The sequence below is a fragment of the Haliotis rubra genome, unplaced genomic scaffold (assembly GCF_003918875.1).
Source record: "Haliotis rubra isolate DU_JTF1 unplaced genomic scaffold, ASM391887v1 Scf258, whole genome shotgun sequence".
Taxonomy (NCBI): Eukaryota; Metazoa; Mollusca; class Gastropoda; order Lepetellida; family Haliotidae; genus Haliotis; species Haliotis rubra.
In genome coordinates, this window is record NW_025766647.1 from 292,060 (window position 1) to 310,000 (window position 17,941).

At 40.2% G+C, this 17,941-nt stretch overlaps 1 protein-coding gene across 1 annotated transcript in view; it reads right to left on the reverse strand.

Moving 5' to 3' along the window:
- The window catches only part of LOC124279906 (receptor-type tyrosine-protein phosphatase alpha-like), a 95,862-nt gene that overhangs the window by 77,669 nt on the left and 252 nt on the right, over window positions 1-17,941 (reverse strand). The gene's annotated exons all lie outside the window — the stretch shown is intronic.

Consider the following 17,941-nt stretch of genomic DNA (forward strand, 5'->3'; position numbering starts at 1 on the left):
GACAATCAGTCCTCATACTATACTTACAGTCAGTTCTGAAGTAGATGGTGACGTCACGTATCAACACTGTGTCAATGGGATCCACTCGCCACCAGTTGGGATTGCTGCCCTTTGTCTCTATACAGACAGTGTAACTAATGACAATCAGTCATGATACTATACTTACAGTCAGTTCTGAAGTAGATGGTGACGTCACGTATCAACACTGTGTCATTGAGATCCACTCGCCACCAGTTGGGATTGCTTCCCTTTGTCTTTATACAGACAGTGTAACTAATGACAATCAGTATTGATACTATACTTACAGTCAGTTCTGAAGTAGATGGTGACGTCACGTATCAACACTGTGTCATTCAGATCCACTTGCCACCAGTTGGGATTGCTGCCCTTTGTCTTTATACAGACAGTGTAACTAATGACAATCAGTCCTCATACTATACTTACAGTCAGTTCTGAAGTAGATGGTGACGTCACGTATCAACACTGTGTCAATGAGATCCACTCGCCACCAGTTGGGATTGCTGCCCTTTGTCTTTATACAGACAGTGTAACTAATGACAATCAGTATTGATACTATACTTACAGTCAGTTCTGAAGTAGATGGTGACGTCACGTATCAACACTGTGTCACTGAGATCCACTCGCCACCAGTTGGGATTGCTGCCCTTTGTCTTTATACAGACAGTGTAACTAATGACAATCAGTATTGATACTATACTTACAGTCAGTTCTGAAGTAGATGGTGACGTCACGTATCAACACTGTGTCATTGAGATCCACTCGCCACCAGTTGGGATTGCTGCCCTTTGTCTTTATACAGACAGTGTAACTAATGACAATCAGTATTGATACTATACTTACAGTCAGTTCTGAAGTAGATGGTGACGTCACGTCTCAACACTGTGTCATTGAAATCCACTCGCCACCAGTTGGGATTGCTGCCTTTTGTCTTTATACAGACAGTGTAACTAATGGCAATCAATAATGATACTATACTTACAGTCAGTTCTGAAGTAGATGGTGACGTCACGTATCAACACTGTGTCATTGAGATCCACTCGCCACCAGTTGGGATTGCTGCCCTTTGTCTATACAGACAGTGTAACTAATGACAATCAATAATGATACTATACTTACAGTCAGTTCTGAAGTAGATGGTGACGTCACGTATCAACACTGTGTCATTCAGATCCACTCGCCACCAGTTGGGATTGCTGCCCTTTGTCTCTATACAGACAGTGTAACTAATGACAATCAATAATGATACTATACTTACAGTCAGTTCTGAAATAGTTGGTGACGTCACGTATCAACACTGTGTCGTTCAGATCCACTCGTCACCAGTTGGGATTGCTGCCTTTTGTCTCTATACAGACAGTGTAACTAATGACAATCAATAATGATACTATACTTACAGTCAGTTCTGAAGTAGCTGGTGACGTCACGTATCAACACTGTGTCATTCAGATCCACTCGCCACCAGTTGGGATTGCTGCCCTTTGTCTCTGTACAGACAGTGTAACTAATGACAATCGATAATGATACTATACTTACAGTCAGTTCTGAAGTAGATGGTGACGTCACGTATCAACACTGTGTCATTCAGATCCACTCGCCACCAGATGGGATTGCTGCCCTTTGTCTCTATACAGACAGTGTAACTAATGACAATCAGTATTGATACTATACTTACAGTCAGTTCTGAAGAAGATGGTGACGTCACGTATCAACACTGTGTCATTGAGATCCACTCGCCACCAGTTGGGATTGCTGCCCTTTGTCTCTATACAGACAGTGTAACTAATGGCAATCAGTATTGATACTATACTTACAGTCAGTTCTGAAGTAGATGGTGACATCACGTATCAACACTGTGTCATTCAGATCCACTCGCCACCAGTTGGGATTGCTGCCCTTTGTCTCTGTACAGACAGTGTAACTAATGACAATCGATAATGATACTATACTTACAGTCAGTTCTGAAGTAGATGGTGACGTCACGTATCAACACTGTGTCATTGAGATTCACTCTCCACCAGTTGGGATTGCTACCATCTGTCTCTATACAGACAGTATAACTAATGACAATCAGTATTGATGATATACTTACAGTCAGTTCTGAAGTAGATGGTGACGTCACGTATCAACACTGTGTCATTGAGATCCACGCGCCACCAGTTGGGATTGCTGCCCTTTGTCTTTATACAGACAGTGTAACTAATGACAATCAGTATTGATACTATACTTACAGTCAGTTCTGAAGTAGATGGTGACGTCACGTATCAACACTGTGTCATTGAGATCCACTCGCCACCAGTTGGGATTGCTGCCCTTTGTCTTTATACAGACAGTGTAACTAATGACAATCAGTCATGATACTATACTTACAGTCAGTTCTGAAGTAGATGGTGACGTCACGTATCAACACTGTGTCATTGAGATCCACTCGCCACCAGTTGGGATTGCTTCCCTTTGTCTCTATACAGACAGTGTAACTAATGACAATCAGTATTGATACTATACTTACAGTCAGTTCTGAAGTAGATGGTGACGTCACGTATCAACACTGTGTCACTGAGATCCACTCGCCACCAGTTGGGATTGCTGCCCTTTGTCTCTATACAGACAGTGTAACTAATGACAATCTACTTACAGTCAGTTCTGAAGTTGATGGTGACGTCACGTATCAACACTGTGTCACTGAGATCCACTCGCCACCAGTTGGGATTGCTTCCCTTTGTCTCTATACAGACAGTGTAACTAATGACAATCAGTATTGATACTATACTTACAGTCAGTTCTGAAGAAGATGGTGACGTCACGTATCAACACTGTGTCACTGAGATCCCCTACCCACCAGTTGGGATTGCTGCCTTTTGTCTCTATACAGACAGTGTAACTAATGACAATCAGTATTGATACTATACTTACAGTCAGTTCTGAAGTTGATGGTGACGTCACGTATCAACACTGTGTCATTGAGATCCACTCGCCACTAGTTGGGATTGCTGCCTTTTGTCTCTATACAGACAGTGTAACTAATGACAATCAGTATTGATACTATACTTACAGTCAGTTCTGAAGTTGATGGTGACGTCACGTATCAACACTGTGTCATTGAGATCCACTCGCCACCAGTTGGGATTGCTTCCCTTTGTCTCTATACAGACAGTGTAACCACTCGCTACCAATATTGGCTTGGTGCGCAAAGGTGAGCAGACGTGCTCAGTGGGAGCTCTCAGACTTATGTCACGGGTGACTGATCTTGAAGTGTCTGAGAACATTCGAAGGTACACTTGCTTACTTCAAGAAATGGATACATTCTCTTGTGCTGTGTGAAGTTTATGAACTATTCCTGGATTTTAAGGAAACCAGTCTGGTAAATATTCTATTTACACACTTCAAGCATGAGTGATCAGAGCTCTTCACAAGTATATGACACCCAATAGTCTAACGACCATGACTACGATATCATTAAAGAACTTGATGAACTATTAGGAGAATGTGACAGAAAAACTTGTGAAAGAAAGCTTATAGACAAATTTGATATTGATTAATCTGGTCTAAACTTCATAAGACAGTCTGTATATGACGTGGCAAAGACACAATGTGATTATTGTCCTGACGGCGTCTTGATCAAGAGAATAAAACGACAAACTAAGAGACAAAATATGCATCTGATATATATCTGCTGTATAAGTTTGTCAAAGGCTGTGTGCCTGCACATGTAATACAGAACGAAGTTCTATCTCGACAAAAGTGTACCAATGCTGCAGCAGACAACGATACTTTAAACAAAAGATATAGAGAATTTCACCCAAGTGTCTTCTGATATCAATTATATCAACACGAGTTGATAAAGTTACAAATACCCGAGGCTTGCCGAGGATATTTTTACTTTAATCAACGAGAGTTGATATATTTGATATCAGAAGACACTTGGGTGAGATTATATTTATCATCCAAAATCACTCTTCATTAATTTTCAATGAAAAATGTACATCTCTGAACATGGAATTGCCATTAGACTTGCACTGCAGCGATGTCATAGCATTGTGACGTCATCAAGTACATGACGTCATAGCATTGTCAGGGCATTGTACAAAATCTACTGTCAAAACGATATCTCCTAGGAGATATCGTTTGATCTCACACAAGCGATATCTCCTGTGGAGCACAGTTTTGGATGATAAACAAAGATATCACATGTAGTGTTCTGTCTAAAATAATGCATATGCATGAAGACATGACGAAGAATTTTCAGTATGTAACCCAAGAGCCACAGGACTTTCGAGATAAATACAACTCTGACATGTTACAACTTATTGGCGCATATGAGTGTTAGAGAGATGACGCTAGACGTCTCGAGATTCAAAATGAACGCCATCGTGCCCATGTGAAAGCACTAAAAGCAGAAATTGTTCAGTTACAGACACAGCTTGAACAAAAAGACATTGGTTTCCAAGTCACAAAAGATACATTGGATTCGACCATAACTCGTATCGACAAATATGTACGTGAAGTTGATGGACAAATTTATTGCATGAGTACACGAATTAAGCTCATGTATTCAGAATGTGTTAAGACTGGCTATCATCTCCCAAGCCAATCTGTAAAGCCAGCGTTATATAACAACACCACACCAAGCCATCCAGATACACCCAGCAGCGCGCAACTCTCTCCCAACACAAGCGATGGCATAATCACAGACACATACTCAAGCAACAAGAATTTCAGTTCTGGACAGAGTAGTAAACATGATTTAGTTCCGAGTAGTAAATGTTCCGGTTTGGAATAACTGCCGTGAAACTGAGAATGGATGACACGGATAAACATTCCGCACATACGGCAAATATTCCATCGAACAGGAACAAATACCCTAGGCCTAACCTATTCCAGTCATTATTGAATGCAAAATGGACTCATCCAACTTGTCAACATCCGGGATGTCTACTAACTTCAACTTGGTTACATGTTGACTGTAACCTGGCTACTGACTAACTGTAACTTGGTTACTTGCTGACTGTAACTTGGTTACATGTCGACTGTTACCTGGCTCCTGACTGTAACTTGGTTACATGTTGACTGTAACCTGGCTACTGACTGACTGTAACTTGGTTACATAGTGACTGTAACCTGGCTACCGACTAACTGTAACTTGGTTACATGTTGACTGTAACCTGGCTACTGACTGTAACCTGATTAATGAAGGTAACTTGGTTACATAATAACTGAACTCTTTTTAACACAAGATTCATTTAGAATCATCAGTTCGCATTCTGGGGAATCTACAATGTATTTTCATAAAAAAAAATTAAGTAACTTTCACACATGATAATTGCTTCTTGATAGCCACATGATTTGTTCCATATGGAACAAATACCGTAGGAAAATCTTTTTTTCCTTTCCGTTCCCCCCACGCCCCAATTTTTAAGACCACCCCAACAAACAAAACCCTCTTTTAGACACTTTATGATGTGTGTGGAAGTTCCTCTTTACCCGGAATAAATTCTGTGTGTGCGGAACGAAATAATTGTTCCGCATGCACTATTACAGGAACAAATGTTGGAATGAAAAGTTCCGGAACGGAACTTTTACTATGGGGAACCAAATCTTTTACAACCACTGTATAGCTGTCTCCAGTATCTGCGCTGACGTCATGGCAGATGATGACTGTTTCTGGGCCGAAAACGTCAACTGTCGTGAGTGGATGCCAACGCAACAATGGTACAGAGAATAATGACCATGGTGAACGTCATGAACATTTACTTATGGCAATGATGCTCTCCCGTATTATCACTTGGAACGTTAGGGGTGCCGCTACGTGTCTAGACGAAATCAACACCAAACTAGACTGCACAGATGTGATGTTTATCAGTGAACATTGGCTACACACGGATCAGCTATCCCTCCTGACAGATCTACATACAGACTTCGATGTGTATGTTAAGTGTCAGACTGATCACTCCTCACTCACAGGAGCAGGAGGAGTCGCTATGTTTGTACGGAAAAGCGATAGTTACTCCACCTCTAGTCTGCACATCCCGGGGAGTGATCATGTGATTGGTGTGCAGCTAACTACGGATAAGACTCCGATCCACATCATCGGTGCACGTCTTCCATCTACTAATGTCTTGGACAGTGTATACAGTGAAGAAATGAATACCCTCTTTGAGGCATATGACAGACATTCCTATAACGGTGAGACTGTCCTGGTCGGTGACTTTAACACAGATTTACGTGACTGTAAATACATGAAATCTAGATCGAGAATGCTCCTTCGAGCCTTGCATGAACGGAATTTGATATCCGTCATTCCACTTGATGATCCTACATTATATACTTATACAAGCACATGTAGGGGTATCCAAACTATGATTGATTATGTTTTTGTGAACACAAAGCATAGATGTAATGTCATCGGTTACGCCATAGCTAACCGTCAGCTTTACAGTATATCTGATCACTATCCCATACAGGTATACTTAGCTCCAGACACTCGTCACCGGTCCTATGGTAACGCTCGTGTTAACTGGAGGAAAGCCAGTGACGTTGACTTTATGTTATATAGATATGAGACTGAGAACTATTTCAGAAACGTCTCATTCAATGTACACGATTTCTCCTCCCCTAAAGCATACATCGATTATTATATTGATTACATAGTCAAATCACTTCACGCTTCAGCTGAAATTTCGATCCCCACAGCAAAATTCCAATCGCATCTAAAACCTTACTGGAAAATCTAAAACATTACCATAATTCAATGCGAGCTGCACGAACAGAATGGGTCTCACATTGAAAACCACGTAATAGTGACGATGTATATTATGTAAAATACAAACAAGCGAAGCGTATCTTTAGAAAACAACATTACTCTCCTAAAGCAAATTCAAAAATGATAAATTTCAAGATATATATGAAGCTGCTGAAGTTGACATACAAGAATATCTCAGAGTTGCAAAGCGACACGAACGCAGTAAAGAGCATACGAGTTTTACATTACAATGGTGACTCCTGCGACACACAGGAAGATATATGTAATCTGTTTGGTCAGTACTTTAACGACCTATCGCAACCATATCATGATGAATCATTTGATGTATCCTTTACTGAGCATGTAAATAATTTTGTTGGTGATATCTTGTCATCCCCAGAAGACCATCGTTATTTTCACAAAGATGTAAATCCACTATTACTGTGCCTCTTCAACAATGATGAACTGTCTGTATCTATTAAACGTTGAAAATGTGGTAAATTTCCTGGACCAGATGTCATCTTTAATGAACATGTTAAACGTGCGGGAAGATCGCTATTTCCTCATTTCCTTACGTTGTATAACGCTATTGTTTCACTTGAATATGTTCCTCAGATGTTTAATATTGGTTGCATTTTACCAGTACATAAAGGCCATGGTAAAAGTAAGGATAATCCCTCTAATTATAGAGGGATTACGCTTACTTCTGTCATTGGTAAATAATTTGAAAGGCTTCTGCTGTGTAGAAATGAAAAGTGGGCAAAAGAATACAAAGGCTTTCCACACCCTTTTCAATTTGGATTTAAAAAGGGAACTGGTGCAGAGATTGCTGCTCTTGTGTTACGTGAAAGTATCTCTTACTATAGGGAAAGAGACTCTACAGTGTATTATACGTTTATGGACAACGAAAAGGCTTTTGATAGAGTTTGGCTTCATGATTGTTTTAGAAAATACATCATTTTGGAATAACCGGAAAACTATGGCGTCTTCTCTATATTATGTGTTCATCCATGCAATCTTAGGTTAAGTGTAATGGCCACTCATCCCACATTTTCCATGTAAGACAGGGTGTTGGCCAGGGTCGTGTTTTATCATCCTGGATGTTTACGCTTTATATTAATGATTTGTTGCATGAACTCAATCACTCAAACTATGGACCCTATCTCCCTTGGGGTAATACACCAGGTATTCTTCTAGCTGATGACACCCCACTGCTTAGCCGTACTACTAAAGGGACTCAGTCTCTCTTGAACATTCTATATGATTATGCAAAGAGGTGGCATCTCAAGTTTCAATGCATGCAAAAGTGCAATTATTGTTTTTTACAGCATTGCAACGGTGCTTTTCCAGACGTCTACATTGGCAGAAACAACATCCCTGTGAAAACAAGTGTTGTTTATGCCGGTGTGAACATATGTACATCAAGATCATCCTCTGCTCGCACTCTCCAGGTATGTGAAAAACTGCGACTCTTTGTAAATGTTAATCATAATCATGGCTTGTACTTTGGTGGTCTTAATCCCTTACATGCTGTACGCATTTGGCAAAATGTAATTCTACCATGTGCTTTGTATGGTTGTAATCTCCCAAAGAATATGATATGCTGGAATTAGTACAAAAAAATTTCTGCAAAAAGGTTCAAGGTCTATACAAACGATCCAGCTCAGTTATTGCCAGAAGCTGTTTGGGACTCATTTCTATGCAGTCATTCATAGAGCAGAAAACCCTCATATTCCTCGGGAGATTAATACGTGCTGATATCAGTTTTATTTTCAAGAAAATGTTTTGTTATAGATTTAGACAGTTCATGTGTGATGACGCTCCTTCATTATGTCTAAAGTGTAAGACCTCACCCATCTTTCATATGTTGGCTTTGGTTAGAAAATATGGAATATATGACTTAAATATGTACCTGGAAACTTCTGTATTTCCCAGTAAACAACTATGGGCACATCAGGTTCAAACAGCTATTCATGAAGCAGACACCAAATGTATTATTTCAGAACTTTCTACAAGAGCTGCGCTAGGACAGTATAACCTTACTTATGAAAACTGTCCGAGCAGGTTGTGGTGTCTTGCCCTAGAAAAACATCTATGCTTCTTTGATATTGCAGTTCTGTTACATATCGGTACTTACGTGATTCAATCTCATGAATATCTTTGTCGTACGTTTGCCTATGACATTGTTAAACATGTATTTCTTTATTGTAATGAAACGCAGTATGAAAGAGACAGACTAACTGAAGATTTAATCGACATTCTTGATGTAGAAACGCTTGGTAACCTTTGGAATAATGATGACGATATATTACTCTGTTTTCTACTTGGGGGTCGCCCAGTATTGATACATTGTACTATACTTACAGCGGACGAAGGACCTCGACTATAAAACATGGGCAATGCGCATAAGCCGAATATGCAGAACTATAAAGTTGTGGTAACGATATTTCTATGAATGTGTATAATTTCTGACATGTGTAAATACCATACACATCATACCATATGTGTATATCCACATAATACCATACTGATTTACTTGTTGTAATGTACCTGTAAACCTTGTATTCATCTTCATATGCTATGGAGGAAATAAAGTATATCTATCTATCAACACTGTGTCATTTAGATCCACTCGCCACCAGTTGGGATTACTGCCCCTTGTCTCTATACAGACAGTGTAACTAATGAAAGTCAGTATTGATACTATACTTTCAGTCAGTTCTGAAGTAGGTGGTGACGTCAGGTATCAACACTGTGTCACTGAGATCCACTCGCCACCAGTTGGGATTGCTGACCTTTGTCTCTATACAGACAGTGTAACTAATGACAATCAGTATTGGTACTATACTTACAGTCAGTTCTGAAGTAGATGGTGACGTCACGTATCAACACTGTGTCATTGAGATCCACTCGCCACCAGTTGGGATTGCTGCCCTTTGTCTCTATACAGACAGTGTAACTAATGGCAATCAGTATTGATACTATACTTACAGTCAGTTCTGAAGTAGATGGTGACATCACGTATCAACACTGTGTCATTGAGATCCACTCGCCACCAGTTGGGATTGCTGGCCTTTGTCTCTATACAGACAGTGTAACTAATGACAATCAGTATTCGTACTATACTTACAGTCAGTTCTGAAGTAGATGGTGACGTCACGTATCAACGCTGTGTCACTGAAATCCACTCGCCACCAGTTGGGATTGCTGCCCTTTGTCTCTATACAGACAGTGTAACTAATGACAATCAGTCATGATACTATACTTACAGTCAGTTCTGAAGTAGATGGTGACGTCATGTATCAACAATGTCATTGAGATCCACTCGCCACCAGCTGGGATTGCTGACCTTTGTCTCTATACAGACAGTGTAACTAATGGCAATCAGTATTGATACTATACTTACAGTCAGTTCTGAAGTAGATGATGACATCACGTATCAACACTGTGTCATTGAAATCCACTCGCCACCAGTTGGGATTGCTGGCCTTTGTCTCTATACAGACAGTGTAACTAATGACAATCAGTATTGATACTATACTTACAGTCAGTTCTGAAGTAGCTGGTGACGTCACGTAGCAACAATGTGTCATTGAAATCCACTCGCCACCAGTTGGGATTGCTGGCCTTTGTCTCTATACAGACAGTGTAACTAATGACAATCAGTATTGATACTATACTTACAGTCAGTTCTGAAGTAGATGGTGACGTCACGTATCAACACTGTGTCGTTGAGATCCACTCGCTACCAGTTGGGATTGCTGCCCTTTGTCTTTATACAGACAGTGTAACTAATGACAATCAGTCATGATACTATACTTAGAGTCAGTTCTGAAGTAGATGGTGACATCACGTAGCAACACTGTGTCACTGAAATCCACTCGCTACCAGTTGGGATTGCTGGCCTTTGTCTCTATACAGACAGTGTAACTAATGACAATCAGTATTGATACTATACTTACAGTCAGTTCTGAAGTAGATGGTGACGTCACGAATCAACACTGTGTCATTGAAATCCACTCGCCACCAGTTGGGATTGCTGGCCTTTGTCTCTATACAGACAGTGTTACTAATGACAATCAGTATTGATACTATACTTACAGTCAGTTCTGAAGTAGCTGGTGACGTCACGTATCAACACTGTGTCGTTGAGATCCACTCGCCACCAGTTGGGATTGCTGCCCTTTGTCTCTATACAGACAGTGTAACTAATGGCAATCAGTATTGATACTATACTTACAGTCAGTTCTGAAGTAGATGGTGACGTCACGTATCAACACTGTGTCATTGTGATCCACTCGCCACCAGTTGGGATTGCTGCCCTTTGTCTCTATACAGACAGTGTAACTAATGGCAATCAGTCATGATACTATACTTACAGTCAGTTCTGAAGTAGATGGTGACGTCACGTATCAACACTGTGTCATTGAGATCCACTCGCCACCAGTTGGGATTGCTGCCCATTGTCTCTATACAGACAGTGTAACTAATGGCAATCAGTATTGATGCTTTACTTACAGTCAGTTCTGAAGTAGATGGTGACGTCACGTATCAACACTGTGTCATTGAGATCCACTCGCCACCAGTTGGGATTGTTCCCGTGTGTCTATATAGACAGTGTAACTAATGACAATCAGTATTGATACTATACTTACAGTCAGTTCTGAAGTAGATGGTGGCATCACGTATCAGCACTGTGTCATTGAGATCCACTCGCCACCAGTTGGGATTGCTGGCGTCGGTCTCTATACAGACAGCCCATGTGTCTGCAGCAGTGTTTCCGTCTGTGGTTCGGGATGATGGGAAAAGACCTCCGCTGGATGACGTAGTTTTTGACCTCGCAAAATTACCTGGAAAATGCATCCACGACGACTGTCTTCCAGTATATTCATCTTGTTTTATCCAAGGTTTTCAGCACAACATCAAGACATCCCAATAACATGTCCTATCTTTCCACTCAGTACCAAGCTGAGTATACTTTTTATGTTACCTACTTTGTATAATGCTTACACAGAAGGTACACGTGATGCGATTTCAGGACTCAATGTTTTCATACAAATGAGTGTTTGTACTTTCAGTTCCATTACGTGCCACACTGGCCATTTGGTATTGGACCTTTGTTAGAAAACGGCTTTTCTGAAACAAAGCTTATTTTACGTTCATCATTTTCAATAAACAATGTATACTGAAAGGCAAAAGAAACGTCATGATGTTGGAAATCGCATTTAAGTATCAATGGAGTATTTGAACCTATTTTTGGGAAAATATACACCGGAAGTCAAGTTTGAGGAAAACATGAATCGTATAGCCTGTGTTCCCAATAGAGTATTGTTTGAGACTAAGGTTAGATTGAGGTTAGCTGCTGTGTTCAGAAAACAAGTGAACAACTGCCATTCAAGCCGGCAATCTATACCTGAATGCATGCATGACACGCGTGCATCTCGATTTCAATGTTGTGTTTGTGCGAACTCTTCCCTTTCCACAAACAAAAACATTTAAAACCTCAATCTCAAACAATACTTTATTGTGCAATACAGGCTATACGACCACGATTCATGTTTTCCTCAAACTTGACTTCCGTTGTATATTTATTAAAAATACTCCATTTGTAATTAGATGTCATTTCCAATATTACGACGTTTCGTTCGCCTTTCAGTATATTTATGTTAGGTGTGTAAAACCATGAGACATAATTTTTCGCTTCGGAATTATAAATAGTGCGCATTGGCGGACACCATGTATAGCTACCATCCCTAAACCAACTTACGCCAATAATAAACACAAATCAATTAAGCATGGGGACATTGTGCCCCGTTCATACCTCATAAGTCCACATCATTCAATGATTAATGTACGGAGTTCAACTACACTTAAATGTACAATTAACTGTTTGTCCCAGTTGTTGTCACAACTCCAACCTGGTATGAATTAACTCCTTCTGATACAGAATGGATGAACGAAAATGAAGAAAACCCGGACACCTGAACAGACGTCTAAAGCCCTTTCACCATACCACAGATGGCCACCAGTTTTCTTTCGGATATTTCCAAAATCAGGGAACTTCAGTCTGTAGGCTGCCAATAAATCTTAAGCATAAAGTTTGGTTTGACATCACGTTACATTTTGGTTGCGGACGTTGCGATTTATCTCATAATTCGTTTACAGTCGCAGACTATGTGAATTCGTTTGCAATCCGATTGACTGAGGTCATATAGGTCGTTGAATTGTTTCTTGTAAATAGAGACATTCCATAACCATAGTCATACGTCTATTCCAACCGAAAATAACGTCCAACCACAAGGTTCCAAGAGCTCAGAAGACACGAAAACGTAACAGTGACGAAACAAGCAGTGTTTCCTTTAAACAGCGAGATTCTTAATGGATGTGACATAACAGAGTATGTAAGCTTTATCAGTAGCCAAAAGAAGAGAACTGTGTGACTCCAAAGTAAACATAAATTCAGCTTTGATTAAGTTACCGTGTCAGGAGTTGTGAATGCTGATGTAGTTACATACGTTTCTGACATGTCGAACCAGACCACCCTTGGGAACAGTTTGGCGGACTGCAACCGGAAGTAGGGTCACACTTATCCTGGTCACAGTTACATGTGTAACCACAGTTGTAGCCGTATGTACCAGCAGGACAGCTGTCTGTAACAGAAGTATTACATCAGAGACAGACAGTGACACTGGTAGCCGTATGTACCATCAGGGCAGCTGTCTTTAACAGAAGTATTACATCACAGACAGACAGTGACACTGGTAGCCGTATGTACCATCAGGACAGCTGTCTGTAACAGAAGTATTACATCAGAGATAGACAGTGACACTGGTAGCTATATGTACCATCAGGACAGCTGTCTGTAACAGAAGTATTACATCAGAGATAGACAGTGACACTGGTAGCCGTATGTACCATCAGGACAGTTGTCTGTAACAGAAGTATTACATCAGAGATAGACAGTGACACTGGTAGCCGTATGTACCATCAGGACAGCTGTCTGTAACAGAAGTATTACATCAGAGATAGACAATGACACAGGTAGCCGTATGCACCATCAGGACAGCTGCCTGTAACAGAAGTATTACATCAGAGATAGACAGTAACACTGGTAGCCGTATGTACCATGAAGACAGCTGCCTGTAACAGAAGTATTACATCAGAGATAGACAGTGACACTGGTAGCCGTATGTTCCAACAGGACAGCTGCCTGTAACAGAAGTATTACATCAGAGATAGACAGTGACACTGGTAGCCGTATGTACCATCAGGACAGCTGTCTGTAAAAGAAGTATTACATCAGAGATAGACAGTGACACTGGTATGCGTTTGCACCATCAGGACAGCTGTTTGTAATAGAAGTATTATATCAGAAATAGTCAGGAGCTGTCATTGTCCCACACCTCTTGGTTCTTGTGTGCAATATGGCCACATGAGCAATTATATTATATCAAACTGACAACACAAGAAGAAGTGTAGTTTCAACTTGGGAGTCAACATGTACTGTCAGCTAAATAAACTGTCTAAAGGAGAATCAATGTGAAACTAATCAGAAACATGATTTTGTGTTTGGGAGACTAAACCGCATCCCATCTTACACAAAACGTCCATACTAGATATTGTTCGTAGGCTCCAAGAATGTATGTATGTTGTACAACTGTTACTCTTGTATCAGTAACTGGACAAGGTTCACGTGGTTGGGATGAAGCGACATGTGTAGAGGTACTACATAATGTGTTGTCTTGTTTCTTGTATTCAGGATTGAAGTTTTGTCAGAGGCTTGTAATGTCGGATAGTTGTGTACACCGTTGAAAAACCATAATGTTGGACACAACTGAACTCTGAGATGACTGTAAAATTTCAAGCAATCCCTGGTAATGTTTAAGTACCAACATTCCGCTGTCTCAAATAGATTTCTTTGATTATCAGACTACTTGTCGTAAGAGGCAACTAATGGGATCGGGTGGTCAGGCTCGCTGATTTGCATAGATCGATGATTATGCTGTTTATCACTGGATTGTCTTGTCCAGACTCGATTATTTACAGAACGTCGACATATAACTTGAATATTGCCGAGTACGGCGAAAAACTTAAGTCACCCACACTCACTCACTCGTTGACAGTATTATGGAGATGTGTATTTGGTAGAAAATATGCTGGATTCGGCAACATATCTTTCCGTTGTCTAGACTACCAGTTGTCAGACTTCCATTTTTGTGGAAGCCGCGGTAGGTGAGCGGGTTAGATGTCTGACTTTGTGTGCTGGCGATTAGGTGCCTGACTCTGTCTGTGTGGGTTCGAATCCCGAATGGGACTCAACCCAACAAAAGTACCAGAATATGTACTTGACAAAGAATGTGTAACCCCAAATATAACATATCTTACATAACTTTCGTGTACGGATTTGTATGGAGCTTTTCCAGTACAAAAGACGATGGAGGTCTCTTGTTTTAAGAATATAAATGCGGAGGTGACTGGAAGAAAAGGAAGTTTCTTCAGAAATTTACTTTGCCTTTGTGATATAGTTCTGTTCACTTGAATAATCACCATACATAATGCATTCATCGCCAGTATTAAACTTATATCAGAGAGAGAGAGAAAGAGATGGAGAGAGAGAGTAAATACCAAAAAAACGGTTTATTGTACAGTACAATGTGATGACAAGGAATTACTTGAAGAAGCCAGTGACAAGGGAATACACGTGGAAGCCAGTTTATCCACAACAAAGGCGTTAACGCTGGTATCAGTGCATTAGCTGCTTGTATTCTGTTGTGGATGATACAGAGTTTGCATTTACTATAGACCTGCAGTCTAACTATATTTTGATAGACTACGGTGTTAGGAGGGTGTTTGATAGGTGTTTGATAGACTAAGGTGTTAGGAGGGTGTTTGATAGACCAAGGTGTTAGGAAGGTGCTTGATAGACTACGGTGTTAGGAATGTTAAGTGTTTTACAATTTCTGTATTTTGGTGCCACTCTCCTTCATTTGTAAATGTACAAACGCTGTGCAGTTGCATCATTGGATGCCTTCAAATCTCTTCAACGTTGCAGGACATTTAGACAAGCAATAAATCAAACCGCTTTACTCATTGTCATTTCGAATTCTAGTATACTCTTCCTTAGGTGGGGTGCATATCACTGCAATGTGACCACCATTAAACTTTTTTTTGAAGGATCATGAAACAAACACACCTTCCTATAAACTTGCCCAGCCACTATCGGCCTGATATTTGTCCAATGACAAGCACCGGTTACACTATGTCAGTCTTTATCCTGATCCCGCTTGAAGTATTTGTGGATTTAGTAGTTTGAGGTCACAACGTGCATGTACTAGTTGTGTAAAATGTATCACAGCAGAATGTTGCAGGCAGTTATGGCTGCTGATTATCGTCAACGTAATCGATTAACATCGAACGCCGAGGGAAACCTTCCGTCCACATAGATATAGACAGTGGGCTATCAATTCAATAAAAATAATATATTAATGCGAAATATGCACTGTTTCAAATTTGCCTGTTGTATAACACAATAACCGAAGTTGTAAAATTTACTTACTACCAGTCTGTATAGCCCAACATATTTTTTTCTAAAATGTATAATATCGTTAAAAAACTGATTTAGTATATCACTGATTTTGTAATCACGACCCCTCTGATCCATTACACTGCTTGATCTAAAGTAATCTGTTAAAGTATGATTAATTACCTTACCGTGTTTATACCAGAGGTACACCCTTATGTGCTATTCAAACCTATCGGAAATATCCAGCCTCATGCCAGCGAATCCAGTACAATCTTGTACACTTTGACGCCATTAGGGTATAGCACACTTTCCAAAATGTAGGAAATAGTTCCCATAGAATCGAATTTGAGCACACGGTACACAAATGAGTGAGTTTAAGCCACCGCAGTGACTCTTCTGAGGCGCGTAAAACTGTTACGTTGACAGGGCACAAGGTTCAACAGTAAATTCGTTGAACACGGACACCTCATCACAGCAAAAAGGGCCTCAACTCTTAAATTTTGCACTTACCAATAATTAGATATGAGAGACTTTTTATCAGTCATACAAGCAGGTTAACCTTGCACAAATTGTCAGAAGCGGTACACAAAGCGGTGTCGTCACGGTACACAATAACTTCCGAAAATAGGTCAAGGTCATTATTCGGTTGGGTAAAGGGTCTGCGTCGTTATTGAAGGCTTTACCACCAATCACCCTATTTTGGGGCGATATCAATTGAGTTTGGAATGCGAGGCCGCATAAGGTATTGACGCGTTACCAAAAAAAAATGGTTCCAGCTGAAAATGTTCACAAAATTGTCACGGTAGAATAGAGTTGACGGTTCTAAATTTAAATTAAAACCGAACCCGTAACCGTGAGGTTTTCGATTAAATTTAGAGCCATTATGATTCCGTTATACTACCTCTAATTTCAAAACACAGCAGCTTTATCTTACACATGGTAAAATGACCCCATGGTCCAATGCCTGTACACGATCACTTCTCTCTATGTCTGCTTTCCCTGTAAATCTTCCAAACCCGCTAAGATGCTCGTAATGTTTGTTGAAACATGCATTAGACGAGAATCTGTACATGCAGTGTCTAACTTTTGCCGTCTTGGATCAGAAGATATAGTTTGATGATTCCCAATATGTCCTACATTTGTAACACAGCGTTACACTACTGTATATGGTCTGACGCTGTGATCAGTTGTGTCAATACGTAACTCATACGACTGTGTAAATGTTGTTTGAGAACATAGTATACATGCTGACGTTCAAAGTCAAAAGTTGTTTCTAGAAGTCTCAAGGGTATGTTTCTTTTGATAAGAGAATAGACAAACCATATATGAAATACAAAAGTCAGTATCAGTATGTCACTATCGGTCTTAATGTGACGTGTTCCGACAAAGTCGTTTACAACACTCAGCAGAGACACCCGTTATCCACGAATCAGCCCATGTTTGTTGGTACGTGCAGTTATATAATTTTCCCGATCAACTATAGACTATTTACAAGGTCGTCGCGACATGGGGATCACTGAAGAAAGGAATTTTACATTCTGACACATTCATAAGCAGCTGTTGTGAACTTACCCGAACACAAACAGTAAAACCTGTCCTGCAGGTATTGGCCGTATCTACACTTGGCTTGTTGTTACTGAGTGTGTTTGGTTACCTGTCAG